Here is a 12932-nt window from a genome sequence, read left to right on the forward strand (position 1 = left end):
TCCCCGGGAGGGAGGGGAGGTGTGCCTCCCCCGCGGGCCGTACCGGGGCCTGCCTGGGGCAAAGCCCCGCCGCCCGTGCACCCTGCGCGTCCCTGGGTGCTGGCGGGGCCAGGCCCCGGTGATGGGTGCCACGGGCGTGATGCGTGGCGGCCCCGTGGCAGCGCTTGCCAGTTTTTCTTGGTTGGTTATTAAGTCAGAGGACACGAGTCGTCTTTGTTGAGGAAAGCCACAGCGCGGCATGGAGGTGGCCGGCAAATGGGGATGCTGGAGTTGTGGTAAATGGCTTAGAAAACACCTTTGATTTGGTCAGTGGTGAAGTATTTAGGTGGAGGAGTAATTACATCAGCCAACGTGAAGTGCTTATGACTCTTATAGATGGAGAATAAGTACAAGGCTATGGAGCGGTAGAAATGGCAAGGGTAATGCTTAGTTTCACTGTGGCTTATATTCTTACAGGGCAAAGAGTTCTACGTTTCACATATCATTCTGAAATGAAAAGATCATACACATTTCCCAAGGTAGCTCAGTGTGTGTAGATACTAGGCTAGGTATGAACAATGATGGTATGGCACCTGAAGATATTTTTGGTTGGCAACACTTGCTTAGTGGGTAAAACTTTGGAAAGTATTTCAGTAGGAATCATTAAAGAAGCCTGATGCCTTCTCGGTTCATATGTCTGGAAAACTGTGTAAAACTGTAAGTCCATCTGGAAAGAGGTTTGATAAGGAATTGTGCCAAGTGGTAAGAAACTTAAAACTTCTAATTTCCAAATAGCATTGTTTGCATTTGTTTAAGATTTCTGCATTTTGCAATAAACGTAAGTAGAGATTGCTAAGGCTTGCTGTACATCTTCAGAGACAGCCTTAATATTTAGAATTAAGTAGGTAGATATGATATATACATAGCTTACAGTAAAACTAAGTTCTTTGAAAATAAATATGGAGACAAGAGAAGAAGGAAGCGTGTTTCCCCTGACCACAACAAAAGGTGCAACTGCAGTAATGCTATGGGTAGCTGGCAGTAGTAGATCATTCTACAGTCCAAGGTATGTAAGCAAATATAATATCTTAAAACCAAGCAAAGCTACAAGATACTCTTTTGGAAGAGACCCTCCCTAGGGTGGAGACTATCTAAAAAGTGAGATTGCAATTTAAAGGAATAAATGGGTGTTAAAATCACTATCTTATCTGTGTTGAACTGTGTTTCTGTTCCCATCCCTACAACTGGTTTTTTTTTTTTCTAACTCCAAATCAGAAGTTATTCACGTGTTGGCTTCTTCTCTCTGTGCTTATACTGCACATCCTTAATCCTCCTGTCTGCTTTGAAAAGGCACTTTTATTTTTTTTGTCCATGTGTGGAGTTGGCACAAGGTTTACATCTTTGCTCGGGAATAAGTGACCAGAGTGCAGGCTCTTCATCTCTTCTGCATATGCAAAGTAGCTTGGTGATTGGTAGGGAAAAGATTACCTTCTCTGGAGGTTGGGGTTGTAAGGAGTACTGTGTAACAAATACTCTGCCTTTTGGCTTGCATGTGTCATTCCAGTTCCTGCTGTTTTTCAAGGACCCTCTTTCCATCCCCTTTCCTCGTGCTGGATTTTCATCTAGTGAGAGGTTCAGAAATCAAAAACTGCCAAGCAGAAGGGCAAGAGCAGAAGTGGCATTTTCAGAGGGCTGTTGCCGCTCAATTGCTCAGATGGGATGTGTGGCTGGGTAATGTGCTGCATAGCTCAGCTGCCGTGGCTTGTGGCTACTCTTCTGCTGCTTCATACACTTGATGGCCGACCTGTTTCCTGTGGCCAATAACCTGCAGCGAGACAGAAATATTACTTAGAGGACTGTGTTGTACGGGCCTGGTTTAACATCACAGTCCGCTTTGCCAAGCCATGCAGGTCACTGTTGCTTCATGGCTCAGTACAGATAATGGGTTTTACGCTTATTTTCTTGTGTGCACCTGCATGCGTGCATTAGAAGTTCATCTTGCTTGTTTACTCTCAGTAATCTGAAAACCCGATTGCTTCATTTACTTGTAAGAATAAAGGATCTTTGTCAAATGTACTGTTTGTGATCCTGTGGACGTTTGTGGCATGAGTAGTTAATCTAGGTATAATCTCTTGTATGGGTGAGTGAGCCTTGAACAACTAGCCAAGAGTATCAAGAAAATGGATTATTTTGCAATCCTGAATTTGTAAGCCATGTAAGTATCACTTAAAGTGATATTGTGTGTTTAACATGAAGGTGGTGCCTGATTGCTTCTGAAAGTCTCAAAGAATGTCTAGACATTACCGGAAAGAATATTACTGATATTTCTACTATTCTTTTTGGTGCCAACAAAGCCTGATCTTTTTTTTTTTTTTCCTTTCTCCTACTGCCCCTTTTATACACATCACATATATGTGCACACGTGCACATACACACAGGTCAGTAACAAGCAGAGGAGTACTGAGATGTTAAATGGCTCAAGTGCCTATTACTGCTTTGAGCTCACCCGCACATTTCAGTTGCTGCTTGAAACGTTTCCTGAAAATAACAGTGTAAGTCAGGGTTGCAATGCTCACTTCGTGTTTGTGCCAGCTTTAGTCAGAATTGCTGTATTCACCCCGTCAGAAGCTGTTAGTTCTTTTAAGCTGAGCCCACTAATGCTGCAGGTAGGAAGACTTCCTTGCCTGCAGCGCTAAGCGGGTTCTGCAAAGGGAAAAGGTGAGAAGGTGGATAAACTCTTCTCTCTGCTGGTTGGGTTGAGGGTGGGACTGCTGCTCAGGTCACCTTGCTTGCAGCAGCAAGAAGTTCTTGAATATGTTGAAAAGACTGTAGCTTAACATTTTGGTGATAAAATGTGGTTTAGTGCCACCTTGTAAAATTGCTGGGTTCTTCATGACGCCAGACACCCAACAGTCCTCTACCTCTATGTAAATAATGATGTGCATGGCTCTTTTGCTTGTTATCTGAATTGCAATTGATTGTGTTAAGCAGCAATTCCACTGTCTGTCTGTGGACTTATCTTATCCTGACTGATAATAGTAGATGGTGAATGTCCTGTGTACCGTACAGGGTACGTCAGTCTCGATGGAAGACCAAAGAAATGAAACCTAGTTTTACAAGGCAGATGTCTTGTACTGTTTGACTTGAAAGAATTAAATCTGAATAGTTTCTAAAGAATTATTATTTTGCTAGAGAGGTGCTATATAGGTCATCATGAAGTCATCTATCTAAAGCTTATTATTAGCACTCATAGTGGAAGTTCTCTGAGTGTGATATGATGTGATGTGGTTTGATCATGTATGGCATACACGGCTCTTTCTACCACCTACATGTAATTAACTGATAAATTAACAAAGTAAACAGTCTTGTATGCAAAAAAAAGAAAATTTTTTTTTAAACTATTGAATGCTAACTCAGGATATCCTAGGAATACATCAGAAAGCTGGAACCTCTGGGTATGAAAACATTTACATCCGTACGGTTTGTGTCTTTCCTTTTTTTGTGTGGTTTATTTATCTTCATTACTTTGCTGATCTGGGTTAGGGTGACCCCGCATGTAGTGATTAGCACAATGGAGAGGATGCTAATGTCTTGTGTAAGAGGAAGCTGTGGTGGGAGAGGACAAGAAGTTCTGAACTGGGTTTGCTGCTGGCAAAGAGGCTTGGAGGAGTCTAACTTCAGTGATTTACTCTTATCTCGAAACAACAGTTACTTAGAAGAGCAAGTGTTTACTCAGACTAGGGTTTAGCAGTAAGCTGTACCCATAGCACAAATGCTGTGGGTATGCATGTTGAGGCAGGGGCAAGCAACATCAGTATTGTTTGCTGTCTGAGCTGGTTGAAAGATGACCCTTCAGCTGGGTGATTTCCTCTAGTTGCACTGATTATTATTTCTTTTTTCCCAATCTCTTTTAACTTATAAAGTGTCAGGATCATTTTGTTACTTGTCCTGAATAAGCCAGTTGTTTTTTTTTTTAATTGATGTTTATATCAAGTAACTGTATTGGTACTCTTTTTGGCTGGGATGGAGTTAATTTTCTTCATAGTAGCTTATACGGGGCTATGTTTTGGATTTGTGATGACAACAGCCTTGATAACACACCGATGTTTTACATTGGTTACTCTTTTTACATTGGCTTACACAGCGCCAAGGCCTTTTCTGCTTCTCACCCTGCCCCACCAGCGAGGAGGCTGGGGGTGCACAAGGACTTGGGAGGGGACACAGCCGGGACAGCTGACCCCAACTGAGCAGAGGGACATCCCAGACCACAGAACGTTGTGCTCAGCAATAAAAGCTGGGGGGGAAGAAGGAGGGAGGGAGGCTGTTCGGAGTTATGGCATTTGTCTTCCCAAGTCACTGTACACCTGATGGAACCCTGCTTTCCTGGAGATGGCTGAACACCTGCCTGCCGATGGGCAGCAGTGAATGAAAGCTTTTGCTTTACCTATTAAACTGTCTTTATCTCAACCCATGAGTTTTCTCACTTTTACCCTTCCGATTCTCCCACCCGTCCCGCTGGGAGGAGTGAGCGAGTGGGTGGGTTGCAGCTAAGCTGCCCACCGGGGTTAGCCCACAACCCTTGTATATTGTTCCCTTTTGCTACTGTGCCTTTCAGCTCCTGCATTTTTGTTTAGCTGTTGAGTTGGCACTTTCCAGTTGGTGCTGCTGCTGGGTTTTGGCTTAAAGTGCATAAAGAAAACAGGAAGGCTCGTTGTTCTCATGAACTCTCTTACCTCCAACCCTGCGGAAAAAGATGCTTTGCGGTACATTTGCTGATGCTTTACACGCATGATGTTAAGGGGCATTAAGGGAGCTTGCCATGAAACATTGGTTACACCCTACCTTCAGTGTTTAAAATCAGATTGAGGTTCTGATCCTTAAGGGAGGGTTAAACTCTGGGCAGTGCTGCAGTTGTGTGGGTGGTGGCTGGTGGCACTTTCCTAAGCACTTTCACTTCACGAGGTGGAGGTAAGTCAGGGCAGGTGAACTCCAGGTAGGCGAAATGGCCAGTGCCGGAGGTGTTTATCTTCAGTTGGCTGCTAGCCATCTGTTATGCTTTTCAGTAAGTTGTTTTTGTAATGCGTGCAAGTAAAAGATGGTGAACAAGGCTCCCTCTTGGTAATAAATTCTATAAAGCCGTATGTGCAGCAGGATTTTTAAAATCTGACTGGTTACTATGTCTTGAAGTTTTCTGATAGAGGTCTTACAGGATTGCTTTACTTTTCAGTGAGGAAAGTGTTGAGATGATGGCTACATGGAGGTGCTGCATACCCTGCTGCTCGACGAAGTCAGCACAGGTGTGGATGAAGGTGCTGCTCTAATCAAAGGGATGGCTCTAGAAATGACCTCATATGTGTAAACTGGGGAAGTGTTGTAGAGTATGCTACAAGGGAGGCCATAAACGCTTCGCAAAAGAGAAGTGTTCCTGGGAAGAGCCAGCAGAAGCAGCTCCTACTCAGTGCTTCCTAACCTTGCTCAGCTGTTGTACAAATATGGTGCACAGTGGACTGGTTAGGGTGTTGGTCTGGTTTAAAAGAGAACAATGGAAAAAGGGCTGTTTTGAACATGGATTAGTTCCTGGTCAGATTTGTCACGTTGTGTTATAAGTGGGCATGGGAGCTATTTAAATTGGCACCACCACTGACAAATTCTTGTGAAACAATGCTTTGAAATACGTAGCATGGGCTTTTTCTTTTGGTTTTGTGGCTGCGCCACTGCAGGTTATAGCTAGTTATGAGTTTGCTCAGCAAGTAAGTTAGCAAATTTGGTTAGCAAGTAAGTGTAAGATTGCTGTGAGCAAGGTGCTAGAGCTGGCTGCAGGCATTCAGCAGTTGGTGGAGCAGTAAGGGATCTGGTCCTCAGAGAGCTTTGGATTTGCTTGAACTGCTGAAAGTAAGTCCAGTCACACCAGAACAGATTGGCCGTGTGACTGAGTACCCTATTAGCTGAGGAGGGTAATCACTTGGATGACTTAATTTCGGCTGTGTCTATCTCCTTGCTCTGTTAAGTGATGGGATTTTATTTAACAAGTTTTAATTGGGTCCCTCTGTACGCAGGAAAAAACCTCGTTCAGTGTTCACCTTTCAGGCTGGTGGAAATACCAATACTTGGCAAGAGATGGACATGATGCTGGGTCAAGAATGATGACAGGTGGGAATGACTGGTACTGAAATGCTACTAATACCTGGGATGGTTCAAAGTGTGTCTTCTGCAAGTGTTTTTTGGTGTATATAGATTTCTTGTCACTGAGTTGGTTGCAACTTTGTGGATTGATTATTGTAAAAGGGGAAAAAAGGGTAGCCTCTTATGTCTGTTTGATATGTAGCTTTTTGCACTGTATTGTGAAATTTGCGTATCCACATCCTAAATTCTGCTGCCTAGTTTGTTTTGGAAATTGGTAGTTTCCATGCTGCTAAAGCTAGATTTTGTCAAAAAGATGCTGCATGCCATCAGCAGTTGGCAACGTGACTGGTATTTTTAACACAGTTTCACTTGAAATAGTACTAATAACCAGTGCTGACCTAGAGGGAAGCTTTTGTTCCAGCCAGTGGTGTGTCCATCTCTGCTGTCCACACCTTGGGGTTTTTTGTTGTTGTGGTTGTTTGGGGTTTTTTGTCTACAACTTCTGATCCTTAATACTCTCATTTCTTTAGTAGACATTGTGACAGTTTTAGTGGATTGCTTTAGTAATGCTAGGAAATGTTTGTGATGGTGGGATGCTTTCTTCACTCTCTGCCACGTGTTGAGCATATGTACCCAGCTTCTCTCTGTTCTTTAGTTAAGCAAGCTTAATGATATCCTTTTTTGTGGGAAAAACTTGGTGTGTTTCAAGGAGACTCTTCTAAGATGTACTCTTTATCTTCTTGTTCTGTGTAGCCCTTCTTTAATCTTAATTCCCATTTTCTGGAATCTTTCCTTGTGCCCAAGGAGTAATTGTCTGCTGTGTTTGTTAGTGGCTATGTTAGTATTGCAAGATTAGAGGTAGAACAGCTGCCATCAGCTGTTCCAGTTACCCTTTGCACTTTGAATGGGTTTACTTAACTTGCCCCTTCGGGTTTTTCACTGTTTTGGTTTGACTTTGTCAACAAGAACTGTTTACTTGAATTTGAACACTTGTAAACTTACTGTGGTCATGGAAGGAAAACCACTTAAGGGCTGTTGAATGGAAAAATATGATGTCTGGTTTGGAAAGTACCTGAGCTGCTGACTGGTGTCCCGGTGTCCAGCATAGGCAGGGAAGTATTGCTTTGTGATCCCCAATGAAAAATTACTAGAATAGGGCTAGATGTTACTGGCCTTGAGACTAAATAAGCATCTGCCCAAACCTGACATACAACTGACTCTGTAATTGGAGCATGAAGCAGTGCAGCTATAATGCTTACTTTATGGTTTCCAGGTTGAGAGAGTGATACACCAGTTAACAGATTTCCTTGGGATCAAACAAGAAATCTGTGGCCTGGCTGTCAAGGGAGCTCAGACGTTCTTTGCTGTTTCTCATGCTTGTTCCTCGTTTCTGGTCAAAAGCATGGGCTTTGGAAGTAAATCTCAGCATAGGTTCTTCTCCTGCCCCTTGGTAGAACAACGAGTAGCTCTGCATCATGTAGAGGAGACCAGTTGAGAAACTGACTCTATAGCGTGGGAGCAGACGGTGGTACCAAAGCTTAGTGACTCTGAAGACTTGTCTTTAAGTTCTGTCAAAGTAGGTGCACGGAGGTATGCAGGGCTGAGATACATGGATGCTATTGACTGCTTTGACAGCTTTGTCACAGCCTGCTTAAGGCTTCTCAATGAAACTGTTTTCCTTTCACTTGGGGTGACAAGATGCTATTTTTTTCCCTCATCGATGAGTCAGGCAGAGCTTAGCTGAATGTGCAAAGAGGCCAAAGAAAATGAATGTTGTGTTAGCAGATGCTCTTCTGAGCTTGTCTCTGCTTGGGGGATGAACATTCCCAGGAGCAAGGCGGCAGGAGGTGGTAGGTGTTCATGGGCTAGGTGTCAGCAGCTTTTCTCTCTGTTTTGTAGAGCTGGTAGGGTGCTGCAGGACCGGCTGTGCTACTGAAGACTGGAAGCTCTTTCCTTCAGCAGCCTGAATTACTTGACGAGATTAGCAACCTGGGGAGCTGTTGCGGCAGCAGCAAAAAGCTGTTTTGGTGACTGGCATTTGAGAGTGAAACTAAATGCTTCTGTCCTCCTTTGAGGCAGTGGAATTTAGTTTCAGTTGCTTTGAAACTTAGATGTCAAGATTGGTTGGTGTGACTTTGTCTAGTCATCATTTCTGTAGCTGATGTTGCTTTGTGTTATATATAAATGTATGGGGTGTAGATGTCAAGGTTTTGGTGGTGGTGGGGCTGCAGGGACAGTCTCTGTGAGGAGAGGCTGGGGCTGCCTCATGCCTGACACAGCCAGTTCCAGCGAGCTCCACTGGACCCCACCGCAGGGCACAGCTGAGCCCTTCAGCTGAGCTGGTGGCACCTCTGCGATGATGTTTAAGAAAGGACAAAGCACCATACAGGCACTGAGGAGTGAGGGGAGAAAAAGTGTGAGGAACAACACTGCAATCCCCAAGGTGAGAGAAGGAGGAGGGGAGAAGGTGTTCCAGGTGCTGGGGCAGATTCCCCTGCAGGCCCTGGAAGTTTTGGGAGAGACCATGGTGGAGCAGGTATTCCCCTGCAGCACGTGGAGAGGACCACGCTGGAGCAGATATCTGCACTGCAGCCCACGGATGACCCCAGGCCGGAGTAGGTTCTCCTGAAGGACTGCAAGCTCATGGGAAGAACCCATGCTGGAGCAGGAAAAGGTGTGAGGAGCGAGGAGCTGTTATATACTAACCACAATTCTCCATCTCCCCCTGGCTGCCTGGGAGTGGGGAGGAGGTAGAGGAGTTGGGAATGAAGGAATGAAGTTGAGCTGGGGGGAAGAAAGGGGTGAGAGAAAGGTATTGCAGTTTTTGCCTTTGTTTCACACCATCCAACTCTATTTTAATTGGCAATAAATTCAATTAATTTTCCCCCAGTCAAGTCCATTTTGCCTGGGACAGTGACTGGTAAGTGATCTCCCTGTCCTTATCTCTACCCATGAGCATTTTTGTCTTATTTTCTCCCCCTGTCCTGTTTGGGAAGGGATAGTGAGAGAACGGCTGGGTGGGCATCTGGCGGCTAGCCAAGGTCAACCCACCACTATGACATGCAAGAACATATATGTAGAAATATATATGTATATATGCATTTTTATATCTATACACCTAATAAGACTTCAGATCAGGTAACAGCATGACGGATTTTTGGTGTGGAGATGGTCAGACACTCTATTTTTTGTTACACTGACGTATGTGGCTCCTTAATACTTGTGTGTTGTCCTTATAAAATATAGCATGGTTTGCTCCTGGGTGGAATGGCTGGCATGGATTTCACTTCCATGTTAAGGCTAAATGATGTCAATGAATTCTTTGTGTGGAAATTTGATCCAGCGTCTGGATGCTTTAACAGATCTTGTGGAGTTTCAGAGGAATGATTTGGGCATGTCTACCCCTGTCTGTTAATAAAGACATGAAAGCTAGGATATCTCCACCAGGTGTTTTATCTACAGTGAACAAATGATGGCCTATGGGGACGTAAGTGCCTATAATTGCAGTAGGGGACTATAACTGCACCCCTGCAAGAGGACTAAACTTTGTGCTGGTTTTCTGAAATGTTTTGTAGGGGTCTTGCTGCTGTTGTTTCATGCTGATTGCATGGGGAAACTGTGCTTTGTGGGAGAAAGAACTGGGTATCATGCAACTGTAGTTGAGAGTGATGTCAACAGTAGACTTTGATGTTTTACAACACACTTGACATTAAGTAAGAGTATTTCTTAATGAAAGCAAAGATTATTTCTTAATGAAAGCACCGGTTCACAAGTGTATATTGTTTTTGTGACTTATGACCCCTAGTCATTAGAAAATCCCACATCCTCCTTTCTGATGAAACTTCTGGGCTGCTGGGGAAATCATAGTGAACATAATCGGTACACTGACTTTTCTGTCGTTTTATCGAGACCTTTAAATGTGAACTGCTTGGACTCTGTTGTATTAATGCATTTCTTTCCATTTTCCTGATCTGCGTCTCTGTCATCAACTTGTTACCTGTAACAGCCTGTCTGAATCTTTTTATCTTTCTTTCATCAAACGTTTTGATTATTTCCTGATCTTTCATCTGTAAGAGACTTTATTTATAAATTGTATAAATGACTGTGTTACCAGGTGTCTTTAAGATAAGGGAAGCAAGTTACTTGTATTAATAAACTGATGACTAGCCATTTCAAGAAGAAGGGAGTGTAACACTTTTCCCAGTGTAGGATGGGAACTGTAGCAGCTTTAAGCATCCAGTATTTAGTGATCTGATAAAAGTTTCTGCTTAGGCTGTGTTTGTGCATGTGGAAATAAGATGCCTGTGATTACAGTGTGAGTTGTTTGCATTCTTGGTTTGTTAGGACTCCTAGTGATCAAGCTGAGTTGGATCCAGGGGAATTGAGTTTATTTTGGTGTGTTCATAGCCTTAATTAACAGAACTTTTTCATTGGATCCAAGATCTCAGTGGAGACTATGGTCTACAACGAAATTTTAATTAGCTGTGTGTTAATTAGTGTAAACCTTCAGTGCAAGGAAGGATTTCCTTGTGATGTGCACCAAACCAAATTTTCAACCTTTGCCTAGTAGAGTGGGGGCCATATTTCTGTATACAAAAATGTAGAATAAAAACAATTCTTGCCCCAAAGATTTTTCTTTTTAAACCAGTATGAAACAAGTGTAAGCAACCCAGGGATACAAGTAAAAGTAGGAAAAAAACACTTCAGCTTTAGTAGGCATTGATCTCCAAGCACTGGCAGCTTAGGCACTGTTGGATTTATACAGATGCTGTTACTAAGTGTTTTGGAGGCTCTTAAGAGGGCTTGAAGGAAGTGAAATAAATTTGCAGTTTTTGAGCAGATCCTCCCAAGTGTGAGGGACGGTGTTTAGGAGAAGGTACTACAATGTCGATTTGAAAAGTCTGATGAGATCAATGCTGTAACATGGATGGGGGCAAGAGTCTCTGGGATGAGTGCTTGGATGCTTGGTGTCATTTAAATGACTGTGGCATGCATAAGTGAATCTTTATAACCCTGTGTAACCTTGTAACTTGTTTCTGAGGAGTGGACCATAATTTGTTTATTATTGTGTTTAATTGAGGATATAGCTTTGACTGTAAGCAGTTAGTGGTAGTGGACAAGGGGAAGTATCCAGGCTTTGACCTGTGAGATAGCCAGTCACATAGGCTATGTCTCCTGTGCAGATTAAGTTGCCAGCACGTGTGACTTGGTGAGTCTCAGCTGTCCTGGCCAAAGATGTCCCAGAGAGGACACCTGTGAGGAGGACTCCCATCAGTGTGCTGTAGACAGCAACTGGCCAGAGGTTTTTTTGATCAAGGTGTACCCCATTTCAAAGATAGCAGTTAAATTCACTTACCAGTGCAATGCTGCAGTCTTTCATGTTACTCTGGTGAAAACTGTAACATTGACTGCTCTTAAACTCACTGAAAGCTAAATAGTTAACTGCAGTTTGGTTAACTAACTAGATGCAAACTCTTGTGGTTATGAATACTTGTCTGCTATCAATTCTGAATGACCTTATCTTCCTATACTTTGCTGCTTGGTAGCTAAAGGCTTCTTCCACAGGGGTGATTTCAGAGCAGTATATTGTTGCCACTTTTAGGAGTATCAGTGACAGCACAGTGCCTGGGGGTTGTGAGCTGGGCCAGGGCTGAACTATCTGAAAACATGTAGCTTTTTCACTAGTTTTGTGTAACCTGGCAGACATGCTGGTGTTATTACGAAGAAATCAAGAAGCTCTGCATCTTCCGATCTGCTTAAGCTACTGGAGAGCTACACCTTCAGAGTTAGGAAGGTCTTGTTTATTTGCAGCAAGTAAGTTAAAACAGTATTAAGTCAATAAAGTTGATTAGATGGCGATGCTCTATAATGAATAGTGCTTGCTCTGGGCATGCATATGTTGAGTACTACATCTGTAGTCAATTCATGGAAGAAAGCAGTGATCTTGCATATGTGATGTCTTCCTCTTCTTAATGTCACCCTTGGAGCAGTTTGGTTACCAGGAACTGCGATACTTACTGGTCTGTTACTGACCATCTGTCCAGAGCAAAAAGGACATTGCAGTAATGAAGGCCAAGATACAAAATGGAGTGTTTAGACCGGTGTCAGCTGAGCAGGTGGCTAGAAACTCTGAAAGATTCCACCTTGACCTCAGAAGAGTTCAAAGTCAAAGATGCTGTACAGGTTATGAGTTGGAGAGACATGTGGCAGGTCCATGGTGATAAATGCAGTTGTGGAGGGCTCTGGGGGAAGAAATGAGCTCTGTTTTAGTCCCATTTAGTGTGAGCTGACAACTTAGCATTGACAAAGATGTCAGACTGAGACTGTTCTTTGAACATAAGGAGACAGATCCTGAGCAGAGACACAGATCTGAGTAGTCAGTGCAGTGATGGGAGCTGAACTTGTTTTGCAGATGAGATCCCTGAGACAAGATACTGGGGAAAGAGAGACGTGAGAATGGAGAGGGTGTTGATGAAGAATGAAGATCCATGATGGGAACAATAAGAAAAGATTAGTAAGTAAGTAAGAGTAGTAAGATTAGTAAGTTAGTAAGAGTATGAGTGCTGTGTCCTATTTCAAGAATAGGAGGATTGTCTGAGAAGGAAGATGAGGATGGAGTCTTTTCATTGAAGTGTAGGGGCTGAAAATTTAGCTGGTGAGAGCTGATGCAATTGGAGTAAAACTGCTCTGTCACCACTAGAGGTGAGAAAGAAATGGCTGAAGAGGCACAGGTGGGTTTTTTCCAACGATTTTGATGGTAGGTGAGAAAACTAGAAGCATCTTTTTGCTGAAAAGAAGAATTAAAGCAGTTGAAGGCTAGAAGAGCTATT

The sequence above is a fragment of the Gymnogyps californianus genome, chromosome 1, assembly GCF_018139145.2.
Source record: "Gymnogyps californianus isolate 813 chromosome 1, ASM1813914v2, whole genome shotgun sequence".
Classification (NCBI taxonomy): domain Eukaryota; kingdom Metazoa; phylum Chordata; class Aves; order Accipitriformes; family Cathartidae; genus Gymnogyps; species Gymnogyps californianus.